Here is a 16,738-nt window from a genome sequence, read left to right as displayed (position 1 = left end):
GAAGATTATTGAATCTTCTGGAGTAGGGCAATTGATTTAAAATAAATAATACGTTTAAGTTTTATGGAAATGAATTAACTAAGTTTAGTGCTCTTGCTTTACAAATATTCCATCACCATGTTAATTATTTGCCAAATGTATCAAGACGGAGAATGTTTTTTTAAATCGGGAAATTATGCAAAAGACAGTAGGATAAAATTATATTCCAACACTCCATCTTCACGTTGGCCCTTAAATATGAATGTTATTAGTACCAGTGAACTCTTAGTTTTTTACAACATTTTCCCATTAGTTTATTCGTAGCATTGGTGGTAACGGCGTTGAACTCTGGTAAAAGGGAAATTATATTCTGACCAAGGGTTACTTTGCAAGATTTTAAGATATTATCTATCTAGCTGAAATCAATGAGAGAAACAGACCCTGCGTACTCAAAAAAATTACAAGAATGTCACCAGAAAGATTTGATTGTTTCTACCAATCCAACGCTGAAGGAACCAGTTGTTAAGATGATCCACAACACATCGAGGTTAATGGTGTGGTGCACCGTCATGGTGGTACCATAGTTGTCTGTAAATTTCCACCGGTATGGCGTCTAAAGCGTCTGTTACTTCGTTCTGAAAGAGTACCAAGAAATTTGGTCCATTAAGACGATTGGAAAGGAAAAATGAGCCGATAACTCTACCTCCACTAGATGGCGCTACGATATGGGTGTGAGGCCTCTCAAAAAACTTGCATACCTCCATTATCGTAGCTCTAGAATCCATACCTCTACTTGGAATGCTTATCCTGCCGTATCGCGTATGATAAGATTACTCTGACGGCTTTGGCCCCGCCTACGAGAAAAAAATGCCCTCTGCGCGCGCTCCCCTCTCACGTAGTTGTTTGTTAAGTTAACATAGTGACGTCAAAAAAAAAATCCTGAGGTTCCGTGGAAGGGTCACAGGTGTTCCGAGAATTCGCAGAGTGACCATCTTTGTTTGTGTCAAGAGTCTTTTAAGATAAGTAAAAAATGAGTTGGGGTTCCGCCAATATTAAGTGGATAATTTAGGGTTCCATAGCAAAAATAAATTGAGAACAGCTGTACTAAACAATGGGACTAAAATTGGCCTTAAACTGTAAGACCATCTCTTTACCTTATTATGGGTGCAACAGCGTTATATTACTAATAATGAAAAATAATTTACATTCCTTTCAAAGACCCTTTGCTCCCCGAAGGTAAAATTGCCTCTGCAACCATATAGAAAAGAATTCGTAAGCTTACGGACTAAAATTATCAATAGGAAGATAAACGAATCATTATAATCTTCACTACAGACCTCATAAATTAAAACAGTATAACTATGAGGTGATATGCAGTATTATCAAAAGTAAATAGGGGGAGAAAGTCTATCACTGCCTTCAGATTTTACCTTCCACCATGCTTGACACCCTTTTTAAAGAGCTAGTGATCACGTGATATTTCTAACCAATAAGGATAGCGCATTACGCGCGAAGTAGTGCATTTGTGGTATTCCGGTCCGCGCTCAAGATGAAAATTTTGAATTTTATTCCCTGGCAACCATGTCACCCCCTCGCGATTTCAAATAGTCTCTCTGTCAAATGCTGACCATTATTTCATTCGATAACGGTTGATTCTAATTAAAAATTACTATATCAATTGTAAAATAAACAAAAAAATCTCGTAGCTATAGCTATTATTTCAATTAAACTTGCAAATTGTTAGGCCTTAGCATCGTAGATTTACCAATTAGTCCCGATCTCTGCTCTTAGATGGCGCCACGCTCTCCACGATTTAAGTGAGCGTTATTCTAGTTACGGTTTATTTCTTTTCAAAAGGCGTGTTATTATTTTTAAAATGTCGCATTTTAGTTTCTATCATATATCTACTTTATTTAGGAACTAAATTAACCAAATTATTTAATATTCACGTATTTTATAGAGAACTATTTTTCATCGTGGCGGAGTACAACCGATAGCTTTGTGTCCTTGTAAAGAGGCGAGGGGGAAGTCATTTCCGAAGCCCAAAAATTTTACCCCTCAAATAACACGTCGTGCGGTTGGACCCAAGTGCGAGACTTTCTCCCCCTATTTACTTTTGGTATTATATTGATATCGGGACACAAATATCTAATTCGGTAGCAAGGAATCTTTTCTTTAATTTAAAAAAAAAAATATTTTTATTATAAAATTATTTATGACTTCTTTCTCACGAAGCGTCATAGACCTAAGGGATTATAGTCCTATCTAGAGATCCCCTCCGTTGTGCCAAGATGTCCCATCTTCGGCGCTGTAAATATTTTTTCAAGTTTAACCATATCTTTCTCTATATCCAAAAATACCTGCCAAGGGTGCAAGGGTCATAAATCTTTAAATAGAGCTTTTGTCGTTTTCCGTTGAATTAAGTTTCGCGGAAGGGGTTTATTTTTTGAAGGTCAAATTATTTTTGTTGTCATGACTTCGCGACCCCAACCCTTCTCATTAGATGGAGAGGAGAGGAGAGCCCCTAGTGGTTAAAATCATTTTTGCTGGTCGTTTTGCTAACCGCCGAAAGCAGCCGAAATTTATTCGACAACTATGCAATTTGCGTTATTTACGAACTAGGGTAGGCTTAAGACTAAACAGTACTTAACAACAAGATAGCAACGAGATGTTATATAATAGTTCCCCGACAATCCTAACCGGCATGCAAATCAAAATTCCCTACCATCATTACAATAAACTTTACAATCCTAGTATACAAATTTAACAAACTAAGTACAACCTAACTAGTATCTATTGGCCAAGCCAGCCACGTTATTAACGAACGTGTACTGAGACGTCACCTTTGGAAACAGAATACGAAGAGTTGAGAAAAGATGACCACAGAGTAGGACTAGAAGCTTGGAGATGGCTCCGACAACGAGACGACTGTATTTTATTCAAATAAATTTGCATATCGCTAGAGATAGAGATTCCTAATTTGAGACGATTAATTTAACGTCCTTCCTTTTCTCACCTTTAATTTCATTAAATTTCCTATAATACCCTGTATTTTAAGCCAAAAGTTTGAAGAAATTAAAATAGTATATTCTTTTTTTGAAAAAGTGAAATTTTTAATCAATAATGTAATAATAAAGATGGTTGGTTCTTACTTTTTATTAATTATTGTTTTCGGTTATGAACTTAATTTAGAAGGTTATTCCACCTTTAAACAATTTTGACAGCCGTTTTCCCTTATCGTACAATTGATTTTCTTTTATTTTTTATCTCAATTTTATTCCAATTTTTTCCCTTTATTCTCTCAACTTTCTTCCTACATTTTCCTTTTCCCCCACTTTTCTTCCTACATTTTCCTTTTCCCCCACTTTTCTTCCTACATTTTCCTTTTCCCCCACTTTTCTTCCTATATTTACTTATATTTCACTGATAAATTTCCTATAATTCCTATAAAGGATTTTAAAATATTCTGTGGTCATCCTGCAACAAAAATTTATTGAAATGCTCAAATTGGTTAGTGTGGGAGACTTAATGATTTTAGCGTTAAAAACCAAAATAGAGGAACTTCTTGTTGCTCCCTAAATTTTGTAGGAAGCCAAGGAGCAGCTAAAGAATATCCAGATATAATTGATTACAGAGAATCAGAAGAATACAAGGTAAAAAGCTTCCTATTACGCGAAAAACCAAAATAGTGTAGTTACTAATACAATGTTCATGATTTAACCTGGTTTGTGCTTCTATTATGGTTTTTACCCCCGCTCGTAAAAACGTCAGCATGCCCCTGATTTATTCTTTTATAGCCAACTTAAAATATTTTTTCTAGGTGTATCCTTTTATATTATATTGAAGTTTCGCAATTTTATGTTATTCGAAAAATATTAGAAAAGGTATAACTTATCACTTAGGCAACGATAACGATCCCACTTTCCACGGCTCGGTGGCGCAACGGTAGCGCGTCTGACTCCAGATCAGAAGGCTGCGTGTTCGAATCACGTCCGGGTCACCAAATTTTTTTTATCGGGTTTTCTTAATATGAAGATGCCGAATATTATTACTGCTCTATTAAGAAGGTCCGGTCGTGTTTCAAACAATCAATATTTTGGCAAACAGTTTTGAAATATTTTCATATGGAGAAAATTTTATTTTCACGGAATGAAATTTAACTTAATGGGAACAATATTATTACATGCTTTAGAAGCATTTTTTTGTGGGCCTGCTTTATAGATGAAATTATTTCCGTAATTTATTTATAGAATCAACCGTTATCAAAAGTAAATGAAACTCATCGTTTTTTAAATGTATGCATCTTCTGTGGCACTATTTGTTCTTTTCGACTATTTGTTCTTAGCGTTGGGTACACCCAAGGTTCCTAGAAAAAAGCTACGCTTACAATTAGGTTGGCGCATAAAGCCCCTTTTCAAACGAGAAAATATAAAAACTCGCGACGGAGAGAAAAGGGGAAAGACATCGACTTATTCCCCGAAAGAAACGTCACTGGATGTCAGACAACAAGTCGTCCCTGTTCCTTTTTACAAGAATTTGAATCTTTGACTGCGCACGTGCGAGTCAGCCACACTGAGGCTAAAACCTGTTGGCAGGGGGGATTCCTTTACAATGGTGCTCTTGATACTTCTAGCACTGGTCACTTGACAGCGGAATTTCAGAAATGTAAAGTTCTTTGTCACCGATATACATCTGCCTCTATTGTTAGCCCCAAGAAAGTTTTTCGAAAAAGGAACAGTTTCAGTCTTCGTTTCTTCTTCCTTCGTATTGGGCGCGTAAAGTTTAAAATTTAGCCGTTATGGCTTGATTTACAGGAGCCGAGCAATTAGTATTGTTGTAATTAAGTCAAAATAATTTCAAAATAACATTCTACACTTAAAAAGTTTATCAAAAATACATCAATTTAACTTGGTAAATGAATTATTAATTAATTAATTAATTAACTTGAAAAAGGCCAAAGTATCGTTCAGGGGTTACTAAATTTTATGGGCTGATAGATATTTAGCCTTGTTAAGAAAAATCTCCAAATTATTAAGTCACGATTAAATATAATTGAATTAAAATCTGTAGATTTGTCCTATTGAAATTTCTTAACCGAAACTTTCAAAGTTAATATAATGATCATTTGAATAATTTTACTGGTATCTGTCTGAACTTTTTTTTTCTATTTGGCTCTATTTTTAAATTAATGTGCTTCATCACTCGAATTGTTCAACTTATATTCAATTAAAAATAATCTTATAACTTAGCAAAGGTTACGAATTATCAATAATCGCAGGTTATTACTAAAAATAATTACAATTAATTATGTATATCAAGTCAATATTGCTTAAGAAGTCAAGTTATTTTGAAACTAATTATATAACTATTGCAAAGCGTTGCTAAAACCTGGTGCTGATTAGATGTGTTTATTTTACTTTACTATCGTAGCATTTGTAAAGCTTGGTATCTAACGTACACATGGTCTTGGCAACATAAAATGTTTTTATTTTTAATTTAAATGGTCAAAACTAATTAAAATAGGTCTCAGAATTTTTAAGACAAAGCTAAAGATTTTATGTATGCTATGTATAATCTATTATTGAGCGAAGCGAGCGTAGCTCCCTTAGCAACGACTGCTATGGGGAAAAAATACTGGTCCTGTGATCATGGACTCTATTATATCTAAAGGGACGGGTTATCCAGCTATTTTATTCGTCAATAGAAGAGTCCGTTTGCGGCCAATTTCTCGCGTCCAAAACTTGTTGGCTGTACATAAAACTTAGTAATTTCAAGGTTGTTTCGTCCAAATTTAAAAATGGCTCGCATTGGAAAGGTGTCGAGTTTTCCAAATGCAAAAAAGAAGATTAATGAGCCGCACGAAGACCATTTTTATACAGAAAGGCTACTTTTTAGTTTTACTTTTGTAGAATCTTGTTTTTCCAATTAGATATGTATTAAAATATTTTTAGAAATAGTACGTTTTTATGTTTTATTTTAAGCCTTTGCCAAATATTTATGTATTTATAGGAAATGCGTTCCAGATTACAGTTCCAATAATATATCAGAAGAAAATTTCCTTGGAGAGGTGAATCATCAACCAGAATTTATTTATGTAATTGAAGAACAATACATTGACCTTGATATTTCATCTAAACTTGAAATATCCAGTTTTGAAAAAAAGGAAGCTGTTCTAGCCCCAGTATTTGATCAACCGAAGGGTATACAAATGAAAAGAAAACCTAAACCATCTGGAGTTCTTCTAAGTAGGTTGAGCACCTGTATTTAATTCTGGGTTAGTTTCAATATAAATTTAATTATATCTGTTCCATTTCTATAGCTCTGACAGACGACAAATTTAAAGAAATGATAAATGAAAGTTTGACAAAATTCTCCGAATTACTGGAAACTCCAAATGCTGATTTGGTTTTAGTTTTCAAGGAATTAATTGAAGTTGGGAAAAAAAGCAAGCCAAATTTTGGAACCAAGGCTATAATTTAATTTACAATGAATTTAGTGATGTTAAATCATCTAAAAACTTCTGGTCACAAGCTCAGAGAGTACAGTCCAATGATTATCTACTACACGAATCTATTACATACATATCATCAATAGCCCCACCAGTAAACTTTTGTCTTATTTACTAAGAACATATTGGGCAATTACCTAATGATGCAATTTTACTTTTAGATATTTTCTTGCTTTTCACCTTTTTTAAAACGGTCATGCGGAGCAGAATTTTTGAGGTTAATTCTAGTCTTATTGCAAATACACATGACGAAAAATGAAATGGAAAGTACGAAATCTATTGAAAATCATCAAGATGAACATCAACCTGTTGTGGGAAGCCTAGAAAATGACTTAAAGACCCAACAAATTCTATATTACGTTGCTGGAGCAACCGTTAGATCTGTTTTTAGTAACTCAAAAAGTTATAAATTTCGGAATTACGTAGCTCTAAACGGATCATATGACACTGTTAAAGATTACTTAACCAAAGAATTTTCTAATTTACAAATTACAGCGTGGGTTACCAAAACTAACCGAGGGGGTTTACTTTATGTTAACAAAAATACCTATAAATTATTCCAGGTAATGGATAATGCTGTTGATAAATTTTATGATGGTAGACAAGGCCTTAGTTTATTAGATTTTAATTAAGATAGAAAAAAGCGAGCTTGCGATACCCTGCTTGAAAATGAATTAATACAGCAGGAATGGAAAAACATTTTTAGCGATTTGGTGGTATCAAAAGGCGATATCATTATTCAAAAATTATTAAGCAAATTAATAGAAAGTTTTCTTAAGGTGCGAGGCAAAGGGTTAATGTTATACTTAAGAGCAAAACATTTTAGTAAAATTAACAAACGACAGAAGTCAGAGCCAGCTTTGCGAAAAGGTTTGATTGGAAATGAGAAAACGTAGTTTTTAGTTTCGTTAAAGTAGGGGTTTAAAGTACAAATATTTTTTTGCCAATAACTTTTACCAAAAGTATATTAAGTAGGGGTTTAAAGTTTTTACAATTGATACATACTATTACTTTAGTTTCTATATTTTTGTTTATGTGGAAATTTTGACAGATAACTAGGAGTTTCTAATTAAAAGCACTTGTGATAATAAGGAGTCCCTAATTAAAAGCACTTGTGATAATAAGGAGTTCCTAGTTAAAAGTACTTGTGATAATAAGGAGTCCCTAATTAAAAGCACTTGTTTCAAATGAGTTCCTACATAAAACATTGGCATTGAAAAAAGTACATTAATTGAAAGTAAATAAATATTTATTTTGAATGAAAGTTGCATATTTTTTTAACTGCTGACTAAAGTGTTACCCTCTTTAGGGGGAAATATTTCATTTTCTAATTCGATGAAACGGTCTACATTTTGCGCATAATGTAGTACATCTGGGTTTGTATTTCCTCCACAGGCACCTCTATGTTTTCCAAACTCCTGTTCTAATACATCCTGGGACAAATTATATGTCATTACGAACTTGGCATTCTTTGATAATAGAAAACGCACTATATCTGGTACAGATTGGGCTAAAAAACATTTAATGAGTATTATATATTTTCAAAAGTAGCACAATTTCTGGTAAAAGTTACCTGTTATAACTAGACCTTCTATTGTCTCCCGGCTTATAATCATTTTTTTTCTCCCTTGTGCGGTGAATTCACCTGGTCTATTTGCCACTTCTTTTTCCCAATCCTTGAAATATTGGATAAATTCATTTTCCAGCCACTGTAATAAGAGCAAATGTTTTTTTATTTTAAAGGTTTTAGGAATAAACTATTGAATAATGACTATTTACTTCTAAACGATGGTCAGACGGATCCTTGTATGGCTCCAAATCTTGGTTTCTTTTTAACAGGCCTGTTTTAAGATTTTTCGTATTCATTAGATCAAAGAAACGGTTCATACACCTTTTTGGTTTTAATTACGCGCATGCGCTTACGGCCCAATGTTTCTTAGAAGCAGACGACGCCATCTCTCCGTATGTTAACCATGGATAACGAATGTTTAGTGAAACTTATAATAAAACGTTGAAAGTGTTATAACAAATTTAGGAATTAAATTTAAATGAAAAAAAGTGATTATATTACTGAATTTAAGAAAAAAAGAGCGAACACGAGAAAATATGACATGTAAGTGGTAACAGGTACGGTTTGCCGGACTTAGATCATGATGAAAATCTAGGCCTTGACGAAAACGTGGATGTTGCTCGGCCTTCTATTTCTACAGAAGTTGGAAAGCAGTAGCACATTAAACTATTTAGTATTTTGTTAAAATTTGAGGAAGCTCTACAATTTTTGTGTGGTGAGTTGATAGTGATATCGATTAATTTATTCCTGCTTTAATTCGTGACTAATTTTTCAATCTAAATAAATAAATTAATGGGCAGTTTCTTCGAGGGGTCGGACATTTTCCAAAATCCCGTACACTTAGTCTAAAATCGCAAAATCTTTTAACTCTCTATGGTAAATTAACATTGAAATCCCAAAATCACTTCAAAAAGTAATGATAAAATCGCCAAAATCTCTGCGAAATCCCGTACAAAATAATGGCAAGTGTCCGACCCCTCGAGTTTCTTTACATCAAATCAAGATGTTACCCATCTATGAGATCCGTCAGTTACCTTGTGGTTATGGTACTTGACCCAGAGGCGTACTGTGGGTAAATGGTGACCGGTTCTAGACAAAACAAATTATAATTAGCTTTTATATCCTAAAGATAGGAGTGTTTTTGGCGCACGGTTCAAAATGTACTCCTGAACCCAGGCTGGTACGCCTCGGACTTGACAATTTTTATAGAACTATTTGTGGTCGGGCTTGCGATTTGGTTATTGGGTATAATTGTGTCTTATATTTTCTGTAACTTATTAGCAAGTTCTAAAATTTTTCTAATGGTTTATATATTTTTTGTATATTATAACATCAGAGTCATGCAGGTTCGCTACTCTTTTACATGGAAAGGTACACCGGAGTGGAACAATAACTGATATGGTTTACTCTAACCACTTCATTAGGATTACTAAGGATTTAAGTTTTAAGAGATTGAAAATTCTAAACTCCTGTATCTTTATTTTTATAGGAAATTTAAAAATAATTTCAATGTGGTATAAAATTATACAGCTAACTAAAACAAAGTTCCTTTCTAAGCTCTTTTAGGTTTTTTTATACATTAATATTTGACTCAGATTAGAATTGTGAGATTTCTAACATTGATTTTGTGAAATGGAAATGTAAAATATATTCTATTTTTCTATGGTATATTGCTGACCTGCGTGTGAATATTAAACAACTCCTGTTGTAAGTTAGAAACCAACAAATCTAGAAATTTAAAAAACATTTTTAAAGAAAATTAGTTAATTACTTCGTAATATTTAAAAATGTTTAACTACATTGGTACTAATTTTAAATTTTAATTACTGATTTAATTTTTGGAATGATTCTGACTAATATAACGCTCAGATTGGGCTCAACTGCAAATTGTAGACTCGGAATAAATTTAAGACTCGAATTGGACTTTCAGTCTCATCATGACAGTGATAAATTGATCCACAATAGAGTAATATCGCTCTGTAGCTTTGGGCTATGGCCGCCATTTTGAGGGCAATTTTTTATCTATAGGAAAAAGCATGGGTGATGTTTCCTCTTTCAGTGCTCTAATGCTCTCGTAAAGTTCGGTTCTCAAATTCAGGTTGAATCATCTGTAGTCTGTCTGGGTTCCTTTATAACAAAACTTTAATCGAAAAGCCTCGGGTAATAGGTTAACTTCCGTAGGCACATTTCCATTCATTTCTGGATAAAATTTTCATGCAAATTATCTATTGGTGATATGGTTGTCTTTTTAATACTATCTTGTGGTGGTGTACGGTGGGACGAGTTTTCAACTTCTTTAGTTCTATGGTTATATCTCTACAAGTGACATGTAATTATTATTAAAATTTTGTGATATACCAAATCTTTGCTGCTGAACCAAATCATTCATAAAAACTTTATACTCTTCCTAGAAAGAAGGCATAATCGAATTATCTCTAGAAATTTAAGTTACTAAAAACTTAAAAAGGCTTAAGTTAAGGAACCAATTTCATTTAATATTTCGTAACTATCCAATTTCATATTTATTTATTCATATCTAGCTGACTTTCTTCCCCACTAATTCACGTTTTGATTGGAGTATTATTATACTAGATGGTGAATTTAGCGTTGGAATCCAGTCCTTGGGCTCCGAAAATGTCTGCTACAAACCCTCAAACTCAGCGTTGGGCTCCAATTTTTTCTGTGTTTTTTTCTTGCCTAAAGGTGAATTATCTTCTTTGGAAAGCGATTAAATATAATTAATTGAGCTCCATAAATACTTTTACAACCAAAGATACTGCATCAAACCATATTTAATTTAATAACTTGTGTTTCGAAGTTACCCCTGAATTTTTCCCATACAAAATAGCTGGCGCGATTTCAAATATGGCGTCTAAAAGAAACAAGAATATGTTTGGCGCATGCTCACGTCCCTTCCCCTTTTCCGCCCCATTTTCTGGCCAAAAAGGAGTATTAGACGGATAAATTGAACTGTTTCAGAATATTTTGCACCGTATTCATGCTCTATGGCATCAGCACACGTTTTTGATAGGATTTGCGCAGCTAATCGGACTCTCATTTTTGAATAGCTGTCTAAAAAAACATGGTCCTTCTTTAACTTGGGAAGAAGCTTAAATTTTAATCTTGCACAATCTTCTTCAAAAAGTTTGATAATTGTCGTCCATAAAATAGATATAATAGAGTCCATGCTGTGATTGTCCGAAGCCGTCAAAATAACCTATGCGAAGCGCGCGTAAAAGGCGAGAGAGTATAAACCGCCCGAAGCCTGGCGCCCGGTGAACACCCGGTGAACCTGGAAGCGCGTGCAAAAGGGGACCGCGTGTATAAAGGGAGAGAGAGAAGCCAGATAGCGCGCGTATAGAGGGAACCTGGCAGCGCAGCGCGCGTAAAAGGCGAGAGAGTAGAAACCGTCCGAAGCCTGGGTCTAATAGTATCGCTAGATAGCATGTGTGTAAGGCGACTTTCGATAGAGAACCTGTCAATGCCCGTAAAGTATGTGTAAGAGGGGAGGGGATTGAAATGCTTTTTTATGCATTGCGGGAGAGAGGGAGATGAGAAAAATTAAAGGCGGTTTTTTATGCATTTTTTATTTAATTCTGTTCAAAATGAAATTCATGGTTTCTACAACTTCAATTTCAATGACTCTACTGCCTAATTTTACAACTATTTCCCCAGGCATTAAAGAAACTGGAATGAAATTGGCCATTTCGTTGAATTAATCGTCGCTGTCGAACGCTGGGTCATCCAAAAGGTGTCTCCTTTGGAAATAATGAATTATTTGTAGATCGTTACATTTGTAAATAAGTTATTTAATTATTTATTTTAGTTAGTTCTTCATATATTTTAATTAGGTATTTAATTAGTTCTTTATATATTTTAATTAGGTATTTAAGTAGTTCTTTATATATTTTAATTAGGTATTTAATTAGTTTTTAGGTAATTAACTACTAATTTTAAATTGTTTATTTACATTATTTAAATTTAAATTTAATTATAATACGTACTTTGCTGGTGGAGCGGCTGCTTTTTTGTTAGGGGTTGTTTGTGGCGATTGAGTAGCGAAGGTAGGATTTGTTTTGGCAGCAACGTTTTGGGGTGAGGCACGATTTGTTTTTGCTCCAACGGTTTTAACAGGCGTTATTCCTACGGTTTTAACAGGCGTTACTCATTAAACGTTGGATGGCATAATCTTCGATCCAGGTTTCAATTTTGAGCGCCTTTTGAAGGTTAATAGTAAACCCGGGCTACCAACCAAAAAAAAAGAACTAGAGAGATTAGAGCTTTTGTAACTTTGGCGATGTATAAAATATGTTTGCTCAATTTATAACTATTTCTTGTATGCTCTTATTTCACGTCTCGCTCGCTCCGCTCAAGTCTGTGTCAAAATACCCTTTGGGGTTTTGTGACGTCCTAGTAATTAAAAAATTAAACTTTGAAAATTTTCCCAAATAACGGTCTAATATTTACGACTGCTACGTGACTACGGAGGTGACAGACAAATACCGGTAAACCGAAAAAGTCCCCCGAAATAGAAAGCGACAGCCAGTGACATCACTCGCGTCTGCGCAAGAGAAGGAAGGGAAGAACGAGCGTTTTCACCAGAGGAGCAACTTTTTTTTTCGAATGCGCCCCCGTTGGGGTACACCATAGCCCGGCGGTAAGTCGGATTGGATTTAAGCCACTTTAATGGCCTATAGAATTAAAATGTTGTCTAATTAGTAGAGCTCGGTGGAACAGATAAAACTCAAACTGCACAGTGACACTGAAGCTCGTACCTTTTCCGTTTCATGGCAGCTAGGAGCAACAAACATAGCACCCCACACAAGGAGAACACAACCCGTCAAAAGTAGTGGATTTTCTTGTGTACAGTTTTCTATGGCTAGATGCTTTAGCGCCTGCTGCCGTCGGAAGGGGATAGTTCGGAAATTATCTTCCCCTTTTCCGTATAACGATCAGCGTAAAGATTTGTCCAATAAAATTTGTACACAACATTGAGTTAGCGGTTTTAAAGGCTAGCTGCGTTCTCCTTGTGTTTGTTGCCCCTGGGTGTTACTGACTTGCCTAGCTACGTGACAGACACGAGTAACACTCTTCGGACGTTTTCTAATTTATCGTGTAAGGGTCCACAATGGTGACTTTATCACCTTAAACATCAAATCCCTCTACATAGCTATTTCACACAATGATGATCTAATCGCTCTCGACCGTCTTTAAGATCGTAACCCGCCCACTGATACTTTGGTACGTTCTTATTAACACACCACGCATTTTCGTTCAATGGAAAGCTCTACGAGAAAATCAGTGGCGTCGCTATGGTAACGAAATTGGGGTCCCTTAATTAGGCGTAAAACGTTTCTTCTTTAATTACTTTTACGAAAATCCTGATTTTGACGGTTGATTAAATTAATTAATTTATTAAATGGATGACGCCGCTGAGTTTGCTTCTTGAAAAAGCCAGGAACTTAATTATTTTCTTGAAGCATTCTGCAATATGTACCTGTCTTTAAAGTTGGTTGTGTAATTTCAATATCGCGCCATTGTGATAGATGGCGCTAGGAGGGTCATGAAGAGTTTAAGTAAGAGGAACAAAAAATATCATGATGTAGTATCGGGGAGACGAAGTGTGGATCCGCCATACATTGTATTATGTCACCCTTATTATTTATGAAAGAGTTGAGTTAAAGGAGTTTCCCCTTTCCATAAAAACATGTCCAGGTTAACGGTACGAGTTAGTGTAGGGAGCTGTTGACTCGCGTGTTATGAAGGGCTTGCCACCACCCTCGTACGCATTGTAAAAATAACTAAAAGAGGCCGAAACTTAATTTGGCCGAAAAAAAACAATATCGAATACCACAAATTAAATGAAAATATCTACCTTTCCTTATCTTTAAAAAAAACAGATAAGAGAATATCGGTCGTTTATTTTATTTATTAAATGCATCAGTATCGATATTGTCTGTGGTCGCTATACATCATTACAATGTGTACTGTACTCCCCTTATACCAAGTGCTACATCTTCGCGTCTTCCAAACGCGAATTACCTTTATAAACGTACTTTTCGTCGTCATGAAGAGTCAAGATTAGTAATCGCTGGTGAAAGGGCATGGAAGCAACGAATAACAAAGAAACTGGCTAATGATATTCGGATATACTTCGATTGTAAGTGGCAGCGGAATTGTCCAGTAAAAATGGAGCTTGTAATTTCAAAAAAATCCCAAGATGTTACGCAGTTAGCAAACAACGCATCTCATACTCACGAGTTAGTGTATAAGGGGCTTCCACAAAGTACAAGAGATGCTGTTCGAAAATTGGTGTCAGTCGGTGTGTCGCAGCCGAAGGCTATTTTAAATGCATTGCGAGAGCAGCGTGACATAGATCCACCGAAGAAGCAACTCTCTAACTTTCTCGCCTACTTACGCTTAAAACAGGGTAAGTGTAAATTTTCAAAACTTATTATTAAAAATGTTATTAAAGGGTATCAAGAGAGTCCACTGTTGGATACGAAATGTGGACAAACATTTGCTCAGTGTGAAGTTGTCGTTGCGAGCCTCTATTCGCGAAGACATCGTTAGTCTACAATTAGCTTGCTGTGAAAATGAATTTGTAGTCGCCTGTCAACTTTGGCGCAAGAAGTGGAAACCAACGACGAGACAAAAGAATTTGCAGAATATTTTGATGAACAATATATGAAACGTAACTTTGGTTGGTTTGAAGGATTTTCGGAAGGATACCCTAGTACAAACAATGCAAAAAATAATAGCATCAAGCGCGAATACACTTTGCGAGAACGGTTACCTATGGGATAATTTTATACCAAAGAGAAAGATTACATAAGCACATGGTCAATTTCCGTCAACGAAACCACAGTTAATTTTGTTCCTTTTTTTCACAGGCCTTCAATATCTTTAAAAATGGAGACAACGTCCTACAATTGGGCAAGGTCGGATGTGTATACAACGAGCTATTTCATTCAACCCAGACAAAGTTCCAAAAAAATTAGTGTTGCAACCGTCATCCAATATTTAAAACAGTCTAGGCTGTTTACCTGGAGAACTTTCGACAAATACGTTACTTGGAAATCTCAAATCTATAGAGTGACTATGGTGAGTAATGATTGAGAAACTGCGTAATGTAATTGCCGCTCATTTCAAAAGGACTTCTTGTGGAAGCACATACTAGGATTAGCCATCCGATTAAAAATTTACAGCGTTAGACCAGAAGCAAAGGTACCTCTTGGAGAAAAAAGAAAACGCAGGCGCCCAAAACTATGTACAAAGGCCGCGAATAATACGACTAAATGTAAATTGTAAAATTCAATAAACGAGGTGGACAAAACTAATATTTTGGACGGTATTTGAAATAGTTTCTGCCCTTTTTAGTAATTTTTTCAGCCATTTTTAGTTAAAAGTTCGGTCTAGTTAAATGCCATCCCTGTTAAAAGGCATTAAAAGTCGCTAGATAACTTGGACGTAGGCTGGGGCCTTTGGTATTAGACTAGCTGGTTATTATTAAAAGTACAACATTAATTCTAAGTGTTATTATTAGTGCTTAAGATAATAAAACACAGTTAACCATCAATGTGTCTGACGTCTCTAATACATTTCCGGATTTGACTATTTCTGTTGATGGACACGACGTTGCCACGCGCATTTATTGTTATGTATCTACGGGTAGTCACTCTTATCTTCTTGCTACGAGTGACACTCAGACTAAATTTAAACCTAACTCGCTGTTTTTCGTTTGTGACGTATCTTCTCCTCTGAATGTAATTTTAGAAACGCCTGAGAATGTACAACTATAGAGACTACGACGAGATAATCCTAACATCAGCCCTCTATCGTGTAATGAAGACCTTTAGAGAAGATGCCCTCACCATCAAAAACAATCTGAATAGACTAGCAAACTCGCGGTAGTCTTAACTTGCCCCAATAAATTTTGTAAGGTTGAAAATATAATTCGAAGAAATTTCAACCTCCTGCAGATTGATCAAGAAACGAAAGAAATATTTTAAAGATTCGACCAATTTCTGATACAATCGTAACCAGAACTTCAAATCGATTATATTTCCAAGCTCACTACCTCATTGCAAGACATGTGCGTACTTTAATTCCAACTTTAGTCACGACCCATGATATCAGAGCTTCCTACTCTTACATAACATCGAACCTCATTATTTGAAATGTTTTTTCCGATGTTTAAATTACTTTTCATTTTCATAGGATTTCCCTAACTGAAGAGTACCGGGCAATGTGGGCTTTCATTGGAACCTTACTCGCATCCAATCTTTTGCTTATAATTCTCGAGCTTTCGTCATTAGAAAAAATAAAATAAATCATCGTGAAAATCAAGAACAAACTAAAAATCGAACGACATTAATAAGAAATTAATTATTACAATGAAATGAATAATTTACGAGTTTTTACATTTCACTAAATTACTTTTATAATGCTGAACCTTAATTATTTCGATAAATTGATTGTTCTTTTTAATATTAAATTGATTAATTTAGATAGCATCATTTTCTTAAGTTTTCTAAATTAATTTGTTCAATTACATTATTTAACTATTTTTGGTTGCTTCGATTATGTGGTATTCATATTTGACAAAAAGCCAGACGCATCTGACTTTGAATTGTTTTTTTTTTTTGAGTGTGCCGAAAAGTTAGAAATTTAATAATTTT

At 34.8% G+C, this 16,738-nt stretch overlaps 1 non-coding gene across 1 annotated transcript; it reads left to right on the top strand.

The window, feature by feature from the left end:
* Nucleotides 1-3,907: 3,907 nt before the first annotated feature.
* Nucleotides 3,908-3,979, top strand: TRNAW-CCA (transfer RNA tryptophan (anticodon CCA)). Its single transcript has one exon. It is a non-coding gene; the product is annotated as a tRNA-Trp (tRNA).
* The last annotated feature ends 12,759 nt before the right edge of the window (nucleotides 3,980-16,738 follow it).

Source organism: Leiobunum rupestre, chromosome 1 (assembly GCF_980474605.1).
Source record: "Leiobunum rupestre chromosome 1, qqLeiRupe1.1.hap1, whole genome shotgun sequence".
Lineage (NCBI taxonomy): Eukaryota > Metazoa > Arthropoda > Arachnida > Opiliones > Sclerosomatidae > Leiobunum > Leiobunum rupestre.
The sequence above is the reverse complement of the archived record's forward strand: the minus strand, read 5'-3'. Positions and strand labels throughout refer to the sequence as shown.